Here is a 16,232-nt window from a genome sequence, read left to right as displayed (position 1 = left end):
ACAGATGCATCAGGCGCTGCAGCAACACTTTATGACTGTGACCTCCTCAGGTTGGTGAATCATGCGGGAGATTAGATTTAAGATAGTGACGAACACCATAGAGACAACAGTGTGTGTGTGTGTGTGTGTGTGTGTGTGTGTGTATGTGTGTGTGTGTTTCAGAGAGAGAGAGTGAGAGAGAGATACTCACAGCTGCAAATAAATACAATGGCATGGAAAGCATCAGCTTAACAGGCTTGACGACTCTGGCTTTTTTTCCACCTCGTTGGTTTTGTAACCTTCGGGCCACAAAGCGCGGCTGCAGCTCAGCAGGCCTCGTAACTATGCGCGGAATGCAAGTAATGCTGATAAACTTCTGGCCTTTTAAAAGGGGCCGAGGTTTCATCATAGGGGGTGGGGGGGAGCAAACATGGCAGAAACCTGAGAAAAGACAAAGGGACAATGAATGTGAACAGTGGTGTGAGGGACAATAAGTGAAGGAGCTTTTGGTAAACTCGCGTGAACTCCTGTGGTTTTATCCAAATGGTCCTTTAAACCATCTGGCTTCCACCGACTGGACTGTTTGCATATCAGCCAGATAGAGAATACAAGGAAGAATCGGTCAGGTGACATGTGCAGGAAACTAGATATTAACGGGTACATTTCACATACACAGACTTTAACATGAAATGTAATGCATTGTTAAGATGTAATAATACATGTGAATACTTGTACCACTGCCGTGTACTCTCATTGCACGGTATTACATTATCTATGTACTTTAAAATGTTGATGGAGACGGACAGCGTCTCATCCGGACATCTTATAATTAAAAGTTATTTTCGAGAGCATCAATGGTTGAAGTAATACTGAGATCTTTTTTCAAATAAAAGTAATTTTATTGCACCCTAGAAATGCTATTGTTACAAGCAGAAGTACACAAGCATTAGCTCCAGAATATGTTGCTATGAAAGCAGCCATTGCAAAAGTACAGGTTTCTGTTCCGCTGGGTCTATGTCGAACTCTATAATATATTAGGATGTAGTAGATAATACAAATGTTGTATTAACAACCTGAATATGCAAAGATATAGTGGTTAATATGTATGATACATTATAACTCAAACGCAGGGGAGTAAATAGTACAATATCAGCTTCCAAAAAGAAGTGGTATCAAGTATAAAGAAAGCTGAAGTAAGGTAAAAGTACCCCGGGATGTACCTAAATGAATGAAACCTAACGGACTTCAGAGAAATTGTTCCCATTTCAAGATAGGACCGCCGATGAGAAGAAGCATGACGAGTGTTGTTTGTCCGGACTCTACCATCAGGTCACAATCATCTGAGTCACTTCACTTCACCGATACATCCACAGATATGAAACCACAGCGCAACGAAGTTCCGGCTGACCCACAGGTTGCTGTGCGTCGCCCGCCGATCAATCCGCGCAGAGGCGGCCCGTTGCTAAGGAGGAGGTTCGGTTGCGCCTCCGCGTAGCAGCCATTCAGCGGCGGTGGCTGAAGCGATTGGGCTGCGAGAGTCTCCACCGACGCTTTCTGTGGAATTTGAATTATTTTCGGCACTGCGCGGTCCGCGGTACACAGGTGACGACATCAAGGGGGGCATCTTCTGGGTCGCAGCGGTGGTCACAGGTAAGTCTGACGACGTGTGTGTGTTTTTTTTTAATTAGCCTGCCCGGTAATGCTTGTTAGCTCGCCAATGCTAAGGAGCACTAGCTTGTGTGTGTCTGTCTTTTTTTTTTCGGATGCGGCACACGCAGCTACGTTAGCTCCGCGGCTCTAAACTCACCGCAGACCCGGTTACGGGGCTGTTTTAGCTCCTCTGGTGACTGACTAGAGACCAGGACGACCTAAATGTAAACCTTGAGGTTCTCTCCCATCCTTCTAAGGTGTCGGAGAAGGTCTTCCTCTGCGCTAAAGAAGCAGCTAAGAGGTTATTCGGCTAGCTAACGTTAACGTCAGTGCACGCGCAGGAGCTAACGTTGATGATACTTACCTGCTTAACTTTAAAGAGGTGGACGTTACTCAGCAAAATAACGAACCCGACTCGAGGCTCAAATGATGGAAAAAGGGCAGGTAGCACGTCATTCGTCGTGCCGTGTTCACGTCGTCACACGGATCACTTTTGTAATACCAGTGTTACTAATTCATGATGGAAGTAAAGGCGTAACTTCATTGGTAATTTAGTTCAGTGACTCAGTACGTTTGTAAACAACGGAGCTACAATGGAAGCATATGGTTTAAAAAAAAGACAGCTGCTCAGCGATGAGACAGGTTGATTTCCCTGAAGGTATAACACTGACTCATAGACATAACTCTTGAGAATGCTCGTGAAGTGTGATGATGTGCTCCACAATCTCCTGGATGGTATCAAGGCTTGGCGTACTTCACGGCCACATCCCAAGAGATTGAGACTTCCATTCTGAGTGTCAGATAAACATCGGTGGTCAGATTACCTTCCTCATTCAGACTTTACCCCCCCCCCCTTCAAGCCCCTCATGAACTGTGTCCCGGCCACAGCAGTGCAACCTGACTGACGCACCCTGCTTATTGCACAGTAACCACATTTGCGTGCTCTCATTTAGCCGGAGTTATTCAGGTCATCCCTGATTTGTTAATTGGGTGGTGATGATGTTTGTGACTTTAATTATATAAACAGCAGCATACGGTAAAACATTGGCGGAGGCCACTGGTTATGTATCTTCCATTGTGAAGGGGGCGGATTGTTAAATATTCATTGAACTGATGGCTCTTGTTTTTTAAATGGGGCTGCAAGTCATGATTATTTAATTGTTTTATTAATCAACGATTATATTATGTAATTGCTGTGCCTGGTCCGTATTCCAAGACTTGGTGGAAAGTGCAGCACTATATGCGGTACTCCTAATGTCTGCTATGTCCCACTAAAACCTGCATGTGTTTCATTTCTTCAAATCCACCCTTGTGGGTATCGAAACCCCCACATCTGTTGGGCATTGTAGCTCACAATAAATCGCTTATTGAAATTGTCTCATACAGTTAATCCACTCCTAATTGATGAAATGACACTATACTTAGTCATTAGCTGTTATTTCATACAAGGCAGTTTGAAAAATTTGGAAATAATGTTCTGAAAGCTGTGACCTAGTCCCACCACAAATTCTGTAAGCAACTCGCGGCTCAACTCATCTCCCCGAACGAGGGAGGCAGGATTGTCTCCCTGCGGTCGGGCCCACTGTGCAAGTCCCGTCAGCAGGTTTGAGAGAGGAGGAGAATGCGAGAGAGCGAGTCTCTGTCCCGAGCCGGGTGATTCACTCCGTGGGAGAAACCCGTGTTCCGCTCGGCGCTCAAAGGAGAGGCCTTTTCCTTGGCAGGGAGGAGTACGTGTGAATGCCGAGTAGTGATGCAACATGGGCACATAAACTTGCTGTGCGATGACGACGCATTCAAAGGGCCGTAAGATAGTCGAGCTTCCTGCTGCTCATAGTGGAAGCAGAGCGGGTGTCGATGTCTGCGTAGCTTTCAGTCAGGAACAGAATAGATATGAGATGACAACGCAGCGCGGTACGCCTTTGTGTTTCTTTTCTTCTTCTACCACATGAAACGGTCCGCAGCGAAACGATTCATCGGTGTCACCTCTGCCGTTTATCTGTCATCTCACTCCTTGCTTTTGGCCAATGGTGGAAGAAGTGTTCAGATCCTTTATTTATCAATACTACACTGTGAAAAAGAGTTTTTCAAATGTATTTCATTAACTGAAGGAGACTTTTCTCCATTTATCAGAAAAATTCACTTTAATTTGGAGATGATTTTCACTGGACTTGTACCTCATTGTACCTCAATATCATTCTCCAACACAGTACTAGAGTACATGTTCTCAGTCACCTCATTGTTTTGGGCTGCACTTGTGATGCAGGCCTTCAAAATTGCCGGCTTGTGTTGCCATCCACTACATGTGTTGACTTTTCTGTGTCACATCATCACAGCTCAGTGTGGGCACGCCGAGCATATTTGGAGTGATTTTAATCAAATGCTGAAATGTTTTGGCTTTTGGGCAGGAAGGGGAGAATACGGACACGTGAAGTCAGGCGCTACGGTGTGCCTGAAAATCCGGTTGTGGTCCGAGTTGGTCGTGTTGTCGTTCGTCACAAGTGAGAACGTAATCCAGATGCGTTTTGTTTTTGATGAATGTCAGAGATTACGACAGCAGACACGTTTCAGCAACTGCATTTGGCTTTGTTTTGACACTCTGGCAAACCCTCCCGCCTTTTGGGATGATGCGTTCCCAAAACACTGCTCGGTAGCGGTGCTGCTTGCGCCCTGGAGGCTTTCACCCGCAGGCCGAATACTGACTTAAATGGACGTAAGACGGACCCGTAAAATGGTCCCTTGAGAGGACAAGTGTCTCAGGTGAGCATCGGTAACATCCTGTTTTGTGCAGGAGCGGCTGCCCCGTTAGAAAGAAACCCGGACGGGCCGCACTGGTTAGAGCTCCGTGTTGTGAGCTGATTGGAACCAGATCCAACAGACACTCAGAGAAGATTCAACCAGGGGGGGGGGGTTAAGAATCAGGATCTCAAATGTGCAGCTGACCCCATTTTAACATGAGTGGCCTAAAATAGTTTCTATGGAACCGCAGAGTTGGATTGAACTTGTGGGTTTGATGTGTTTGTCGGTGTTAGCGTGGACCAAAGAGGACGTTCTGGCTGGAGGTCGGGACCTCGTCACATAATGGAGCGTCTGTTTCAAAAGCCGCACGAAACATTGTGCAAGCAACCTGTGTTAATGTTTTTGAAATCACGCTGTGATGAAATCAGCGGCCACTCCATCACCGCAGTGCATCACATCTCGTTTTTTCTACAAACCATGCAGTCTTTGTATCAGCAGGCTTTCTTAGTAGCAGCATTCGGCTCTGTCAGCACTTATTGAAGAGAGAAACAAACGGTGGGTGTAGCATGATGTGTCACAGCTTTCAACGCTGTTCCCATTCAGGACAGTATCTGAAGCTCTTAATTGGGTCTGAGGGGCCTTGCGCGCTGTTTGAAGGAGGGGCGGGGCGGTTCAGGGCCGTGTGGACGGGGAGTGGCCCCTCGGGTTTGCATCGGTATCTCTCCTCCTTGGGAGGGGTGCGGGGCTCAGAGACTCCTTTTGTTTCTCACGGCCCCCACATAGTGATACCTGAGCCTCCTGTGCATGGACAACTCATGCTTTATTCCTCTCTGTGATCTCTGCTTTAATTACGAGTGACCCAGGACAAAGAGACTGGGGGGGAGTGTGTGTGTGTGTGTGTGTGTGTGTGTGTCTCACACGGCGGGAATGTCCTGGCCACCGGACCCAACCAGAGTGTTAGACGTGGAAGGACTCACCCCAGGAACACACTATCAAAAAAATCATTCATTACTTAAAAATAGTCATGTTTACATGCATCTGATAATATGTCTAAGAAACGGGGGCCCCAACATGTGATTTGTTGTGTTTTGGCTCTGCGGGACCATGCCGGTGCATGTCACACACCGAACCTCCCAGTGTGTTGTTGGTGTGATAACCCATGTGTGTCTATGACTCTCTGTCCGGCGCTCCCTCAACCACACCGTGCACGATTTCCATACACGCGGCTGAGAACAGGCTCTGCGTTTGGCCTCTTCCTGGACGCGCTCGACGTCGCCGGGGCTCCGCTTCCTTGGTAACTACCGCGGCGGTTGCTCAGTGGCGCGGCGCCAGGAACAATGCAACCCGTCAAATTGTTCTGAGTGTGTTCCCCATGACAGAAAGATAAGGCCAAAGAATGTCCCCGCTCACAATGTGAACCTGAAGGTTCTGATGCGCGTACGTTAACAGAAGCACACACACACGCCGTGTACGAAAGCACGCAGATAAGTCCGCCTTTCCACATAACCAACAGGCAGAATGCGCATCAGAATCTATGATAATTATTTTGGTTTGTTTTTTTCTTTCTCCGTGCCTTCAGGAAACTATACTCAAGAGTTGTTCCCTTTTATGCAGTGATATTAATCCGATAAAAACGCATTATGAAGCCTCACTCTGGGACTCAGAATCAGAAGTTTCCGTCTCGATACTTTGGGTGTGCTGTGTCTGTAGATCAAGTGGAGTATTTGGATCTTTTTGGCCATGTTCTTATGCAGTTAATAGTGTTACAACAGCGTTTTACAATACTGCATTTGAGATGTTTGGCTTGGACGAGAAAAAGTAAAAGGTTTTGTCTATTTAATTTAATATTGCGTCAAAGGAAATACGGCTTTGTTATCAAGACAAGGTCGGGGGGGGATGGATATCCATCTTTAATCAAAAGAGCCTCATAAACAAGCTCTCCCTCTCTCTCTCTCTCTCTCCACAGTATAAGATCTGTGGTTCCTCCAAACCTTCTGCTGACTGGTGGTTTAGCGGGAAGCTGTACGCTGTCCCCGTGCGGGTCTCCTTGGACCGGCTTCGCCTGTTGTGTAACTGCAGGGTGCCTGATCCAAAGTCCACTGGCTACTGTGTTTCTGTTAGATAACACCGTACGACATGCGAGTAGCGGTTATTTTGTCGGCGCGGCGGGGGCTTTTGGGAAGTTCCTGTAGCGGGTCCGCGTTGTATTTTTTTCCTCTCGGGTCGCTGTGTTGCCGGTGGAGGAGCGAGGAGCGGGGTGCCGCCCGCATTGTGGCCTAATCGATGATGAATGTTCCCCCAGCACAAGAAGAGATGTCAATTATTAATGAGCCGAGTATCATGTTCTGCCTCAAGTGGAGAGCTTTTGTTTATTAATCAGTGTTGCCAGCTTGCCTTTTTATCACACGCCAGACTGCCGGTGAGAGCAAAGTAGCGAGGAAGGGTGTGTTGTTGGAGAGACCGCCTACTTATAGTCACTGTACTTATTCAGTGCACATTCCTCAAAGATAATGTGAGGTAAGTTTGGACTTTTAGGGACAAAAGAGGGGCGGCGAGGGAACGTGTGTTTTCTGTGTGTTGCATCACTGTGCGGCAACCACCGCTTTGAGCACTGCAGCTCTTTTTGTTTACCACAGAAATTGCAGGGACAAGTGTGGGTGTGTGTTTATCTGCATGTGTGCACATTTGTCCTGCGTATGTTTCTATCGCTGAGCGAGCGAGTGAGTTTGCTTAGAGGAAAAAAATTCTTGTGAGACATGTGCAGTGGCAGGTTTGCACACCCTCTCCTCCTCCTCCTCCACCACCACCACCAAGCGGTCTGTGGAGAGCGATGTCTGGCTGGTCAGAGCGCCACTGTGCTGAGTCGGCAGGACGGGAACAATCGCCTCGCTGTGCTGCCCGTCCGCTCGCTCGCTCTCTCGGCGAGGCTTTTGGCTCAGCGGCCCCTCGCCGGCTGGTCGCTGACCCGTTGTGCCTGCAGCCCGTCAGGCCTCCGGGGGCTGCCGATTATCCCACAGTAATTGGCGCCTGAGCTCCGGCTGATCAATGTTGCCCAGCTGACTGTACAGCCGCGGTAATTTTCCATTCTCTTGAGGCTCCGCGGCCCTTTTTTTGACTGTCTTCCTGTCGGCTCGCCTGCCTGCCCGGACCCCGTTTTGGGCCGAGGAAGGTTTTGTTACACTGCGTTTTCTCACAAGACATGGCGACAAAGGGCTGTCCGTGCCTTTCAGAATGCTTTTTTTCCTCCTTAAATCAAGCAGTCAAATCGGTTTCTTCTAATCAATAGATACAGTAAAGGTCACAAGTTCAAGTCCCGCAGGCATTGTGGGTCCTTGATCTTCCCTGGGGACGACACCTACAGTTTCTGTTTCCAGTGGGACTATAAACCTGCAGACTCGTAAGTCCTATGCTGGGTTTATTAAATGATGAGGCCTCACAATCTCGCTCATTAAAGGCTGGCAAGAGCCCTGACATGTTGAATGATCCCTGCCTGAGCTCCCTCTTTGGCCCCAGATAAAGAGCTTATTATCTGTGTGTGGATGCACGTCGTGAAATCGGCCTTCTCGGCCTTCTCTTTTGTTGGGAAAAAGAAGGCGTCTTCTATGGCTGCTGAATCATTCCTGGCACTAAAATTAAAGTACACCACGGAACAAATTGCTCGCCGTGTAGAGAGCTTACACGGCAAGCTTACATAAACATCTGCCTCCATGAGCATAGAATCCTGTTTTTTTTTTATTTGTTTTTTTTAGCAAACTCGATGTAATCTCATTCTAGTTCATAGTTCAGCGTCACACCTTGAAAGGTGATTTCCAAGCTTGTGTTACACACCGCAGAACTATTCTTTTTGCAGAGAGCAGATTCTCCTGCATCTTTTGAAACTCCCAGAGGCAGTGCTCTGTTTGCTAATCTAATTGAACCACACGGCTAATGCAATTTAAGCCATTGCGGCTTCCGGTAGGTTTAAAGTATGCGTGGAAGCCCTGTCGTTGTCCCCTCCCACCCCCTCCCTCCCTCCCTCCTGTCGTTGGCTTATTCTGTTTGCATATTTTGGCATTCGGCGGCCGTCCTCGGCTCGACACGGGGAGGACGGGTACGTGGGGAGAATTCCCGAAACGACGCTCCAGCTCCATTAACATTCATGCTCACAAGACCAGTTTGGGTGGATGATTGCTGACGTCAGTACGAGCCGCTTTGCATCATGGGGACTCCGGTTACCGCTTCAGACGCTTTTCCCTTTTCCCCTCCCGAAGTGAAATGCAGAGACTCTAAAGACGCAGCGGTCGCAGGAATCTCTCTGCATTCGCTTTATTCTCGTTTAATGGTCCGCTCGCCGGACCCAGAGGGAAGTGAAGAGCACGTTTTGTGTGTGAGTGTGTGAGTGTTCTGTGTGTTCTGTGTGTTTTGGCCTGGTCTGACAGGCTGTGTAGCGATTGCATGTCTGTTCACGCAGCAGGAAGTTCCTCTTCCACTCCGTCCTCTCTTCACTCCTGCTGCTGGACAAACAGTGCTACCGACACACACACACACACACACACACACCACTGTGAAGCCATTTACCGACGGTGTTGTTGTGATGAAAAGCTGTATTATTAACTTTTCACTGTCTGCGTGATCTTGATTCTTCATTATTAGTATAATATAGTATTTTTTGTATTTTTCTGTCTTTCTGACTCGTCTGTTTCTCATTCACGCAGTGTTTCATTCACTCTCTTTCAAATCTTTTCCACGCCATCACCCCCCTGAACGTCTCTTGTTTTCTCTGCCTTTGATTTAATTGTGTGTGTGTGTGTCTTACTCCCCCAGCGTCTGTCCCTGTGTTGGTGTTTGAAAGCCACACACATCCAGTGGTACGTGTGATGCATCTTTAGGTGTCAGAAGCGTGTTTGACTGTCAGAGGCGACCCGTGCTGCTTTTAAAGCCCCCCACCTTCCAACCCCCTCCACAGTGATTCCTAGATGTTGATTGGGAGAGAAGTGTGAGTGACAGACTGTACTCACTCAGTGAACACGCATATTGACACCATTTCTCGCCGCTGGGCTTTTCTCGCCTCGTATACACTCGCATAGCCCGTTGAAATGTTTTCTGTTGCCCCATAAATACAACTTAAAGGAACCTTTTATGGCAAATGGAGGTTATTTGCTTAACCTTTGCTGCTCCTGTGACCACGACTATAAGGATCTTGATTATTAAGCAACGTGGGACCACACGTTGTTATTATTAATCTTAATTATCAAAGTAGGGAACAATCCTGTCGCGTCCACTATGTGCTTTCATAGCAGCAAACGCGCACAGACCGGTTTGCATCATAGGGCTTAACTGTAAAAAGTGTCTGCATGCTTTGTAATGTGTGTTTACCTAGAAAGAGATGGTAATTATGATACCGGCATCATCATAATAATAATAGCTAGCGCTTTCGTTATCCCCCTTAGGCCACGGTAAGGCCAGTTAAAACCCGATTTGAACTTTCTCTTTATGCCGTCGGACCACTTGTGGGATAGAAAAAGAATCCTTATGGAGTTTAATTCTCCTGGATCCCTTCTGGAGTTCACTGGGGCAGAAAATGAACTGGCTCTGATTCATGCATCCCTTTCTGTTGTTTGTGTTGTTTCTTTGATGCCTAAATGTGAAAGGTGAATCTTGAAACCGGTCGCCATGTTTGTTTGATAACAAATGCGTCTCTTTCTGATCGCTTCTGGTGATCCTCCTCACTGTTTCAGGAGTAGAGGAGGCGGCGGCCTGCCGCGCTTGTCAGCAGTAATTCATGCGTTTAAAAAAAGTCCGCCATGCACTTGCACGGATGTTAAATCCGATGTGACCGCGCTGGTGGTGCAAACAGGCGAGCTGAGGCCACGCGCCGCCGACACATCGCTTTACTATTGACATCTTCTTCAGCTATTTTCTCCTGTGAGTCAGCAGCATTGGAGGAAATGCGCTCTGTTCTCATGTCCTGCGTGCTGATTGGTTGACACAGAGACAACCTGAGCTGTTTGACTTGACAGGAAGCCGTGTGTGTGGTGTGACACGGGGAGAGCTGTTCCTCTTGGGGAGTTTGCGGTTAAATCTTCTGCTTGGTCACCGTAGCAGGACGACCGTGGCTGAGCGGTAGAGCGGAGAAGCATCGGTTTCGACCTCACGGCCCCGCTAGTCTGTGTCGAATTGTGTCCCTGGGCGAGAAACTTAACCCCCCTATTGCTCCCCTAGCAGTGCCTACGGTGTGTGACGGTTTCATTAATGGTAGTTCCCTGCATGGTCTATGAATGGGTGAATGACATGTAGTGTTAAAGCTCTTTGATGTGAAGGACGAGGGAGGCGCTAACCAAGTATAGTCCATCTACCATTATCAGGCTTTTAGCTGGATTTAGATTTTTGTAAAGTGAACATACGTGGGAGTTTGTTTTATCTCCCTAACGCTCGTCTCCGGCCTTCAGGTTTTTACCAAGTTCACAAACTCCGAGTAGAACTGCTGATCCAGGAGGCTCAGCTGAGGTTCTGCTGGATGACTGTAATGTTTAATAAATGCGCATAGGCCCGGTCTCGGAGCAGCTTTCTCCCTCTGAGATTCTATAAATGTGCTCACACTGGCTGTTGTGAGTCAGCCATAGGTAGGGTTTATAGGTCATGTATTAACAGCGCTTTACTGCGGCCTGGTGAATATGTAACATGCTCACCTGTGTGTTTCTTCAGGTCAGTGCGGTGGTTCGGTAGAATACCCAGGATGCTTTCTCCAGCTTGCTGCAGCTTTAGCTAACGGCCCCAGAGCCAAAAAGGCTTCTAGTCCATGAGTCACCGTGGTCGCCCGTCTCGCTTTGTTTTTGGGAGTGAGCACTGCGTTTGTGGGTGAATGGCAGGTCTTGGTATAGTGTGTATGCACTTCTGCTTGTGTGTGTGTGTGTTACAGTGATGTCAAGGGGAAAAAAAGTAAACATGGTTTCTATGAGTAGCTTTTTTGCTTCCAGCTGTGCTGAAAGTTTCCTCGCCGAGGTCCCTTCCCGAGCCGGGGACAAAGTGTTCAGACAGCTCACTCTTAAGTGTTCGCCTGTGAGGAGGTTGAGCTTCTGTCCCACACAAAACAACAACAAATAAGCAACACGGCGATTCTTATCCCGTTACGACAAAGGAGCACCAGCCGGCTTTAGTTTGAGCCGGTGTTCAAAGTCGCTCCCACTTCATGAGACCTCTTCTTGTGACGGCCACATTAGTTGGAACCTGCTGTGTTCTCTGCCGAAGTGACCAGGATTGATGGAGCGGGGGGCACTCCGACCGCTACAGGCTTTCAGTCAGCAGCCCCCCCCCCCTCCACGGCACGAATAGTGTTTATAGCTCTCTACCTTGCATTGAATCTCCTTTCCGCTTGACATGCCGGCACCTCTGGCCAGACATTTCGAAAAACTGCCTTTTTTGGGGTCAAAAATCAAGAGACACAAATGAGAGGATGCCCTCTTCTAGAAGCGTGACGTTATGAGGGGAACCGGGCCAGACCCCGCCCACTGATTCAGTCTGTGAATCATCGGCGGGGCATGCCTGAGGGCGGGCCGTACAGTGACAGTGATTCGCCCCTCCCTGCCAGGGTCCTGCCCCGCGCGTTTAAACGTGGCCTCAGCTGTGGGCCAAAGTGATGTGTGGCGCTACGGCTGGTTGCCTCACCTGCTGTGGGAGCCTATTTTCTTTCTTTGTCTCATGCCGTCCGTGTGGACTCAGGAAGCGGAGGTCACAGTGTCTTTCCGGGGGGCAGGGAACAGATTGGAGGCCTCTGAAATGACTCATTTCAGAGGGGGGGGGGGGTGGGAGGCGTGCAGAGTGGCCAGCGCTCCTCTTCCCACCATCTCCTTCCTCAGTGGAGAAGCACCGCGTCTCGCTCCGTCCCTCCTTTTCAGGAATAAAGAGGACGCGTCGCGTCAGCCGTTTGAAGTCGATTACGGTAATTGGCTGCGATGAAGACCGGGGTCCTCCACGTTTTCAGGTTTAACAGATCTGTTAAAAAAACTCTGATTTGCTCTGGAAAAACGCCCCGACTCAAAATGTGAAAGGTGTGAAACTCTTTATGCTGTCTTGCTGCATGATGTTATACTTTATATCCCACACAATATTACTCAATAATTGCTTATGTATACTATATAGTTTACACTGTTTTAGTTGATTGACATATATTGCTGCTCCTAAAGCACAGTGTCGTTTATTACCTTTATGGAGTCCTTGGATTGCAATTTTAATCTTAATTGCTCTTTTATAGTTAGTGTTAGCCTACTAATTATTACAAAAGAAAGATGTTTATTTTGTTTTTGTGCTGTTAGAACAACTAGGTTTTTCCTTTGGGAATCAATAAAGGCAGAAACTAATAATTGATTAGAAACCCTTACAAAGCGCGTATGAAGAAAGATCATCTTCCATTACTAATAGCCTGGGACAACTGTTTAAATTCTGACTGAAACGATAGTGTTGCCTGACATTTTTCTGCAGTGATACCAATTATTTAGTATAAGAAATGTGCCACTGCTGAATGTACTTAAGGACTCCGTTCAGGTCAAACTGTGATGCAGTTATTCATTCCGCGCTAATGCGTGTGACCCAGAATAGATCATTCAGGGGTTACGGTTAACGATTGGCTTCAATGACGGGAATCAGCCGGATCTCCCTCTGTTCTCTTGAACTTGAACCTTAAATGTCGATGTCAGACATGTCACCCCATCGACTGCAGCCCCGAGCGATGTCTGTGAACGGTATTGTATTTCTTGTACAGTAATCGGTAGTAAACACACAGGGAGATTGACCGGTGAACTTCCCATCTGTCGGTGCCATAAACTTTCCAACCGGGATGCCGGAAAGGCCGAGAGCCCCGACCTTTGACCCTGCCCCCGGTCCCACTGCCTATCCTTGATATTGGGGCTCGTCCTTCCCTAGTGTGCCTGGCGCGGCTTCCCTTTTGATGCGCTTCACACTTTCATCCCAATTTTCTCCCCCTCTCTTTTTTTTTTTTTTTTTTTTTTTACATAAGCATGCAGAGCTACAAAGCACGGGCCGGAAAATTGGATTACCACAGTAACGGCATTTCTCAAATTCCCTCTTCTTCATATGGCCGTTTGGGAGCAGGACCAAGGCGCTGTGTCACCTCACAGTGGCTCATAACGAGGCTCAGCAGATACGCATGGCCGGCCCCATTGATCCATTGATCGCAGGCTCTGCCGTCCATAAGCTCAGACAACATGGAGTGCCCCGAGCAGAGCGCTGCAGGACACGATGAAGGGTATCGGCTAGCACAGTGGTGGGACGTGTCCTGAAAGGAGACAGTGGGGCCTTGAACTGTTCTCCATTCTCTCTTTCTCTCTCATGTCGCCTCTCCTCTCCCGTTCTCCCTCCCTCCCTCGTCTCTTTTTGTGTAACCCAACCGCAGTAAACTCATCCCCAGGATCCTTCTGCAAGGATTAATCAGTTTTCCATTCCTGGAGAGATTATTCAAATACTGTTACATCTACAGCCAGCAGCGGCACGATCCCTCCCTCCTCCCCAGGCAGCAGCACCGCACCGACTGAAGGAAAAGTCCTGCTTTCCTTTTAGTTCTGTGTTTTTTCCCTCCTCTCTGTATGTGTCTTTACACATTACTGCCATTGTTGACTCACGTCCGTAATTATCGTCCGCCGACGGTGTTGCACGTGAGGGCCTTCTCAAGCGCTGTGTGTGTTTTTGTCATTGGCTATGGCCGCTCTCTGTGTACATGAACACAGAGCGAGTGTACTCGCTTCTTGTGTAATCGTCCTCATTAGCGTTGGGAGGAGAACAGCCAGAGATCCTCACTGCACCAGACTGTAGGAGCTGTGACAGCTCCAGCAGGGTTCCGATCCTAATGCCTTTACCCCCCCCACCCCGCCGCACCCCTTTTCTCTCCCCAGGCCGCCTCGCACTCCTACCAACCCGCTCCATGCTTCCCTGTCCTCCATTTACTGCCCCGTCTTGTTCCAGAATAAGTAAAGGAAAGCAGCCAGTATTCTTCTTCATTTGTCGACGGGCCCCCTGGGGATGTTGTTGTGTTTTGACAAGATGAGATTAACGGGTGTCAGTAAGTAAACTCTTTGACGAGGACACCTGTCATGCAACCAATGGCTTTAAGCACCCTTCACTTCTGTCTCCTTTGTTTGGTCAATCCCAAAAGGTGTAGACCTTTTGAGTTCAGTTGAAGGGGCAGATAAATACATGTAGCGCAGAAAGGAAACCTTGTACGTTGCATAAAAACAGCTACTCGCTTGGGATAAGTGATGTTTCTTTGTAGACGTACAAACGGCAAACTGTTTGTGTTGTTCTGCTGTGTTTCTCTGTATAACATTGGTGCGTTTAATGCATAAAGTACTCGCTAAAAGCTATTACACTGTTTAACTGCAGGTTGGAGTCAGCAAATGGAAAAGGAGTGAGTGTGGAACAAATAACTGGAAGCTAGTTTTTATCTGCCTCTCAGACCTCCTCTCTCCCGACTCTGACCTCCTCCTCCTTTCCACCCTAATTATTACCTCCAGCCTTTTGTTCAAACTTCCCCCTTCTCTTCACATCACACTTCTTATGCCTCTCACCTTTTCCTCCCTCCTTGCCTTCATCTCAAAGTGCTAAACCCACCTCACATGACACCCATCAGAGCACCCACCCGAACACAACCGCCAGACCCCCCCCCCCCCCCCCCCCCCCTCGCCGCTCCTTCTCAGCGCCGCCTGCTTGGCCTCCCCCCTTTTCTGTGCTCACCACACGCTCGCACAGACACATCATAGAGTGTCTTTGGGTTGTGACACTGCTGCTAATGCGGATTTCATACCCAGGCTGTGTGTTTTACACGGGATAATGAACATGTGCTTCAACCGCGTTGGACTTGGCGGTCTGCTTTCACAGCTTTGTTGTTTGTCGCCATTTGACACAGTACAACATACACATGGCAACGCTTCAGTGATAAAAGCAGTACATCTACTAGCCGATCTACGCTGGATCAAATATATGGCAAATAAGGACTCGAGGCTGTTGGTTCGGCCTAAAAGGGGGTGAAAGGACAAAAGTACAGAGCACGTAGGAGGAGAAAAGAAAACGATAACATGTTATCACATTCCTGCAAATGATTACTCATGTTGAACACGCGCACTGCAGGTGCATATGCCACACATTCATGCACGCTTATACCCAAATCCATACGCGCGGTCTCTCTTTCACCCACATGAGTTTGTGTGCTTTCCCTTCCTGCTCTCTGTCCTGGAGTCTGCAGCGCGGCGTTGTTTAGTAGAAGTTGAGTTTAGTAAAGTGCTGTGAGAACAGGCCTCACCTTTTTGGGGGGGATTAGTGTTCAGACATGATGGCCCGCAAGATGATAAAAAGAGCCTGATAGTCTGTACCAGTTGTTTAAAGAGACTTTTCCCAAAGGCACATCTCTTGGCAGTTGCTCTTAAGTTTTCCATCCCAAAATGTACCGCCAGTTCATTTTGAGGCTTCCCTCACAAATGTCTCTCAGATAAGTCCTGCAATAGGTCACAGACTACGACTAACAAACAGTCGAGGAATGGGACTCAAAGCCATCAATGTACCTATTGGAACTATTCCACCGTTAGTCCATTGGGTGGATGTTTGGTTTGAACATCTAAACATGCAGCAAAACACACCAAATCCTTTAGGAAACCTTAAAACAGGTGTCGCAACGCTAACATGTTCATCTCAACTGAGAATCAATTTACAACAATATGAGAATTAAAATAAAATGTGTCATTCGAGCTTCAGCAAAATGGATTAGCAGCTTTAATGCCTTCTGCTTTGAAAGTCATTACGAAATACAAATGAGCGTTTTGATTGAAGACGCACAACTTCCCTAAACATCATTCTACAGTGTCCCAGACGTACAAGCTTTCTAA

General features: G+C 47.9%; 1 protein-coding gene across 12 annotated transcripts in view; it reads left to right on the top strand.

Moving 5' to 3' along the window:
• Nucleotides 1–1,362: 1,362 nt before the first annotated feature.
• Nucleotides 1,363–16,232, top strand: part of numb (NUMB endocytic adaptor protein) — a 30,468-nt gene continuing 15,598 nt past the window's right edge. For 8 of the 12 annotated variants that reach the window (XM_078089374.1, XM_040199731.2, XM_040199733.2 and 5 more), the window contains exon 1: nt 1,363–1,629. The gene's annotated coding sequence lies outside the window, so the exon portion shown is untranslated. Of the gene's footprint in view, nt 1,630–6,698; nt 6,883–16,232 lie in introns of those variants that run through there. The other 4 variants (XM_078089373.1, XM_078089370.1, XM_078089371.1 and 1 more) reach the window with 3 other exon arrangements.

Source organism: Gasterosteus aculeatus, chromosome 15, assembly GCF_964276395.1.
Source record: "Gasterosteus aculeatus chromosome 15, fGasAcu3.hap1.1, whole genome shotgun sequence".
Lineage (NCBI taxonomy): Eukaryota > Metazoa > Chordata > Actinopteri > Perciformes > Gasterosteidae > Gasterosteus > Gasterosteus aculeatus.
This window is presented reverse-complemented; position numbering and strand designations above follow the sequence as displayed.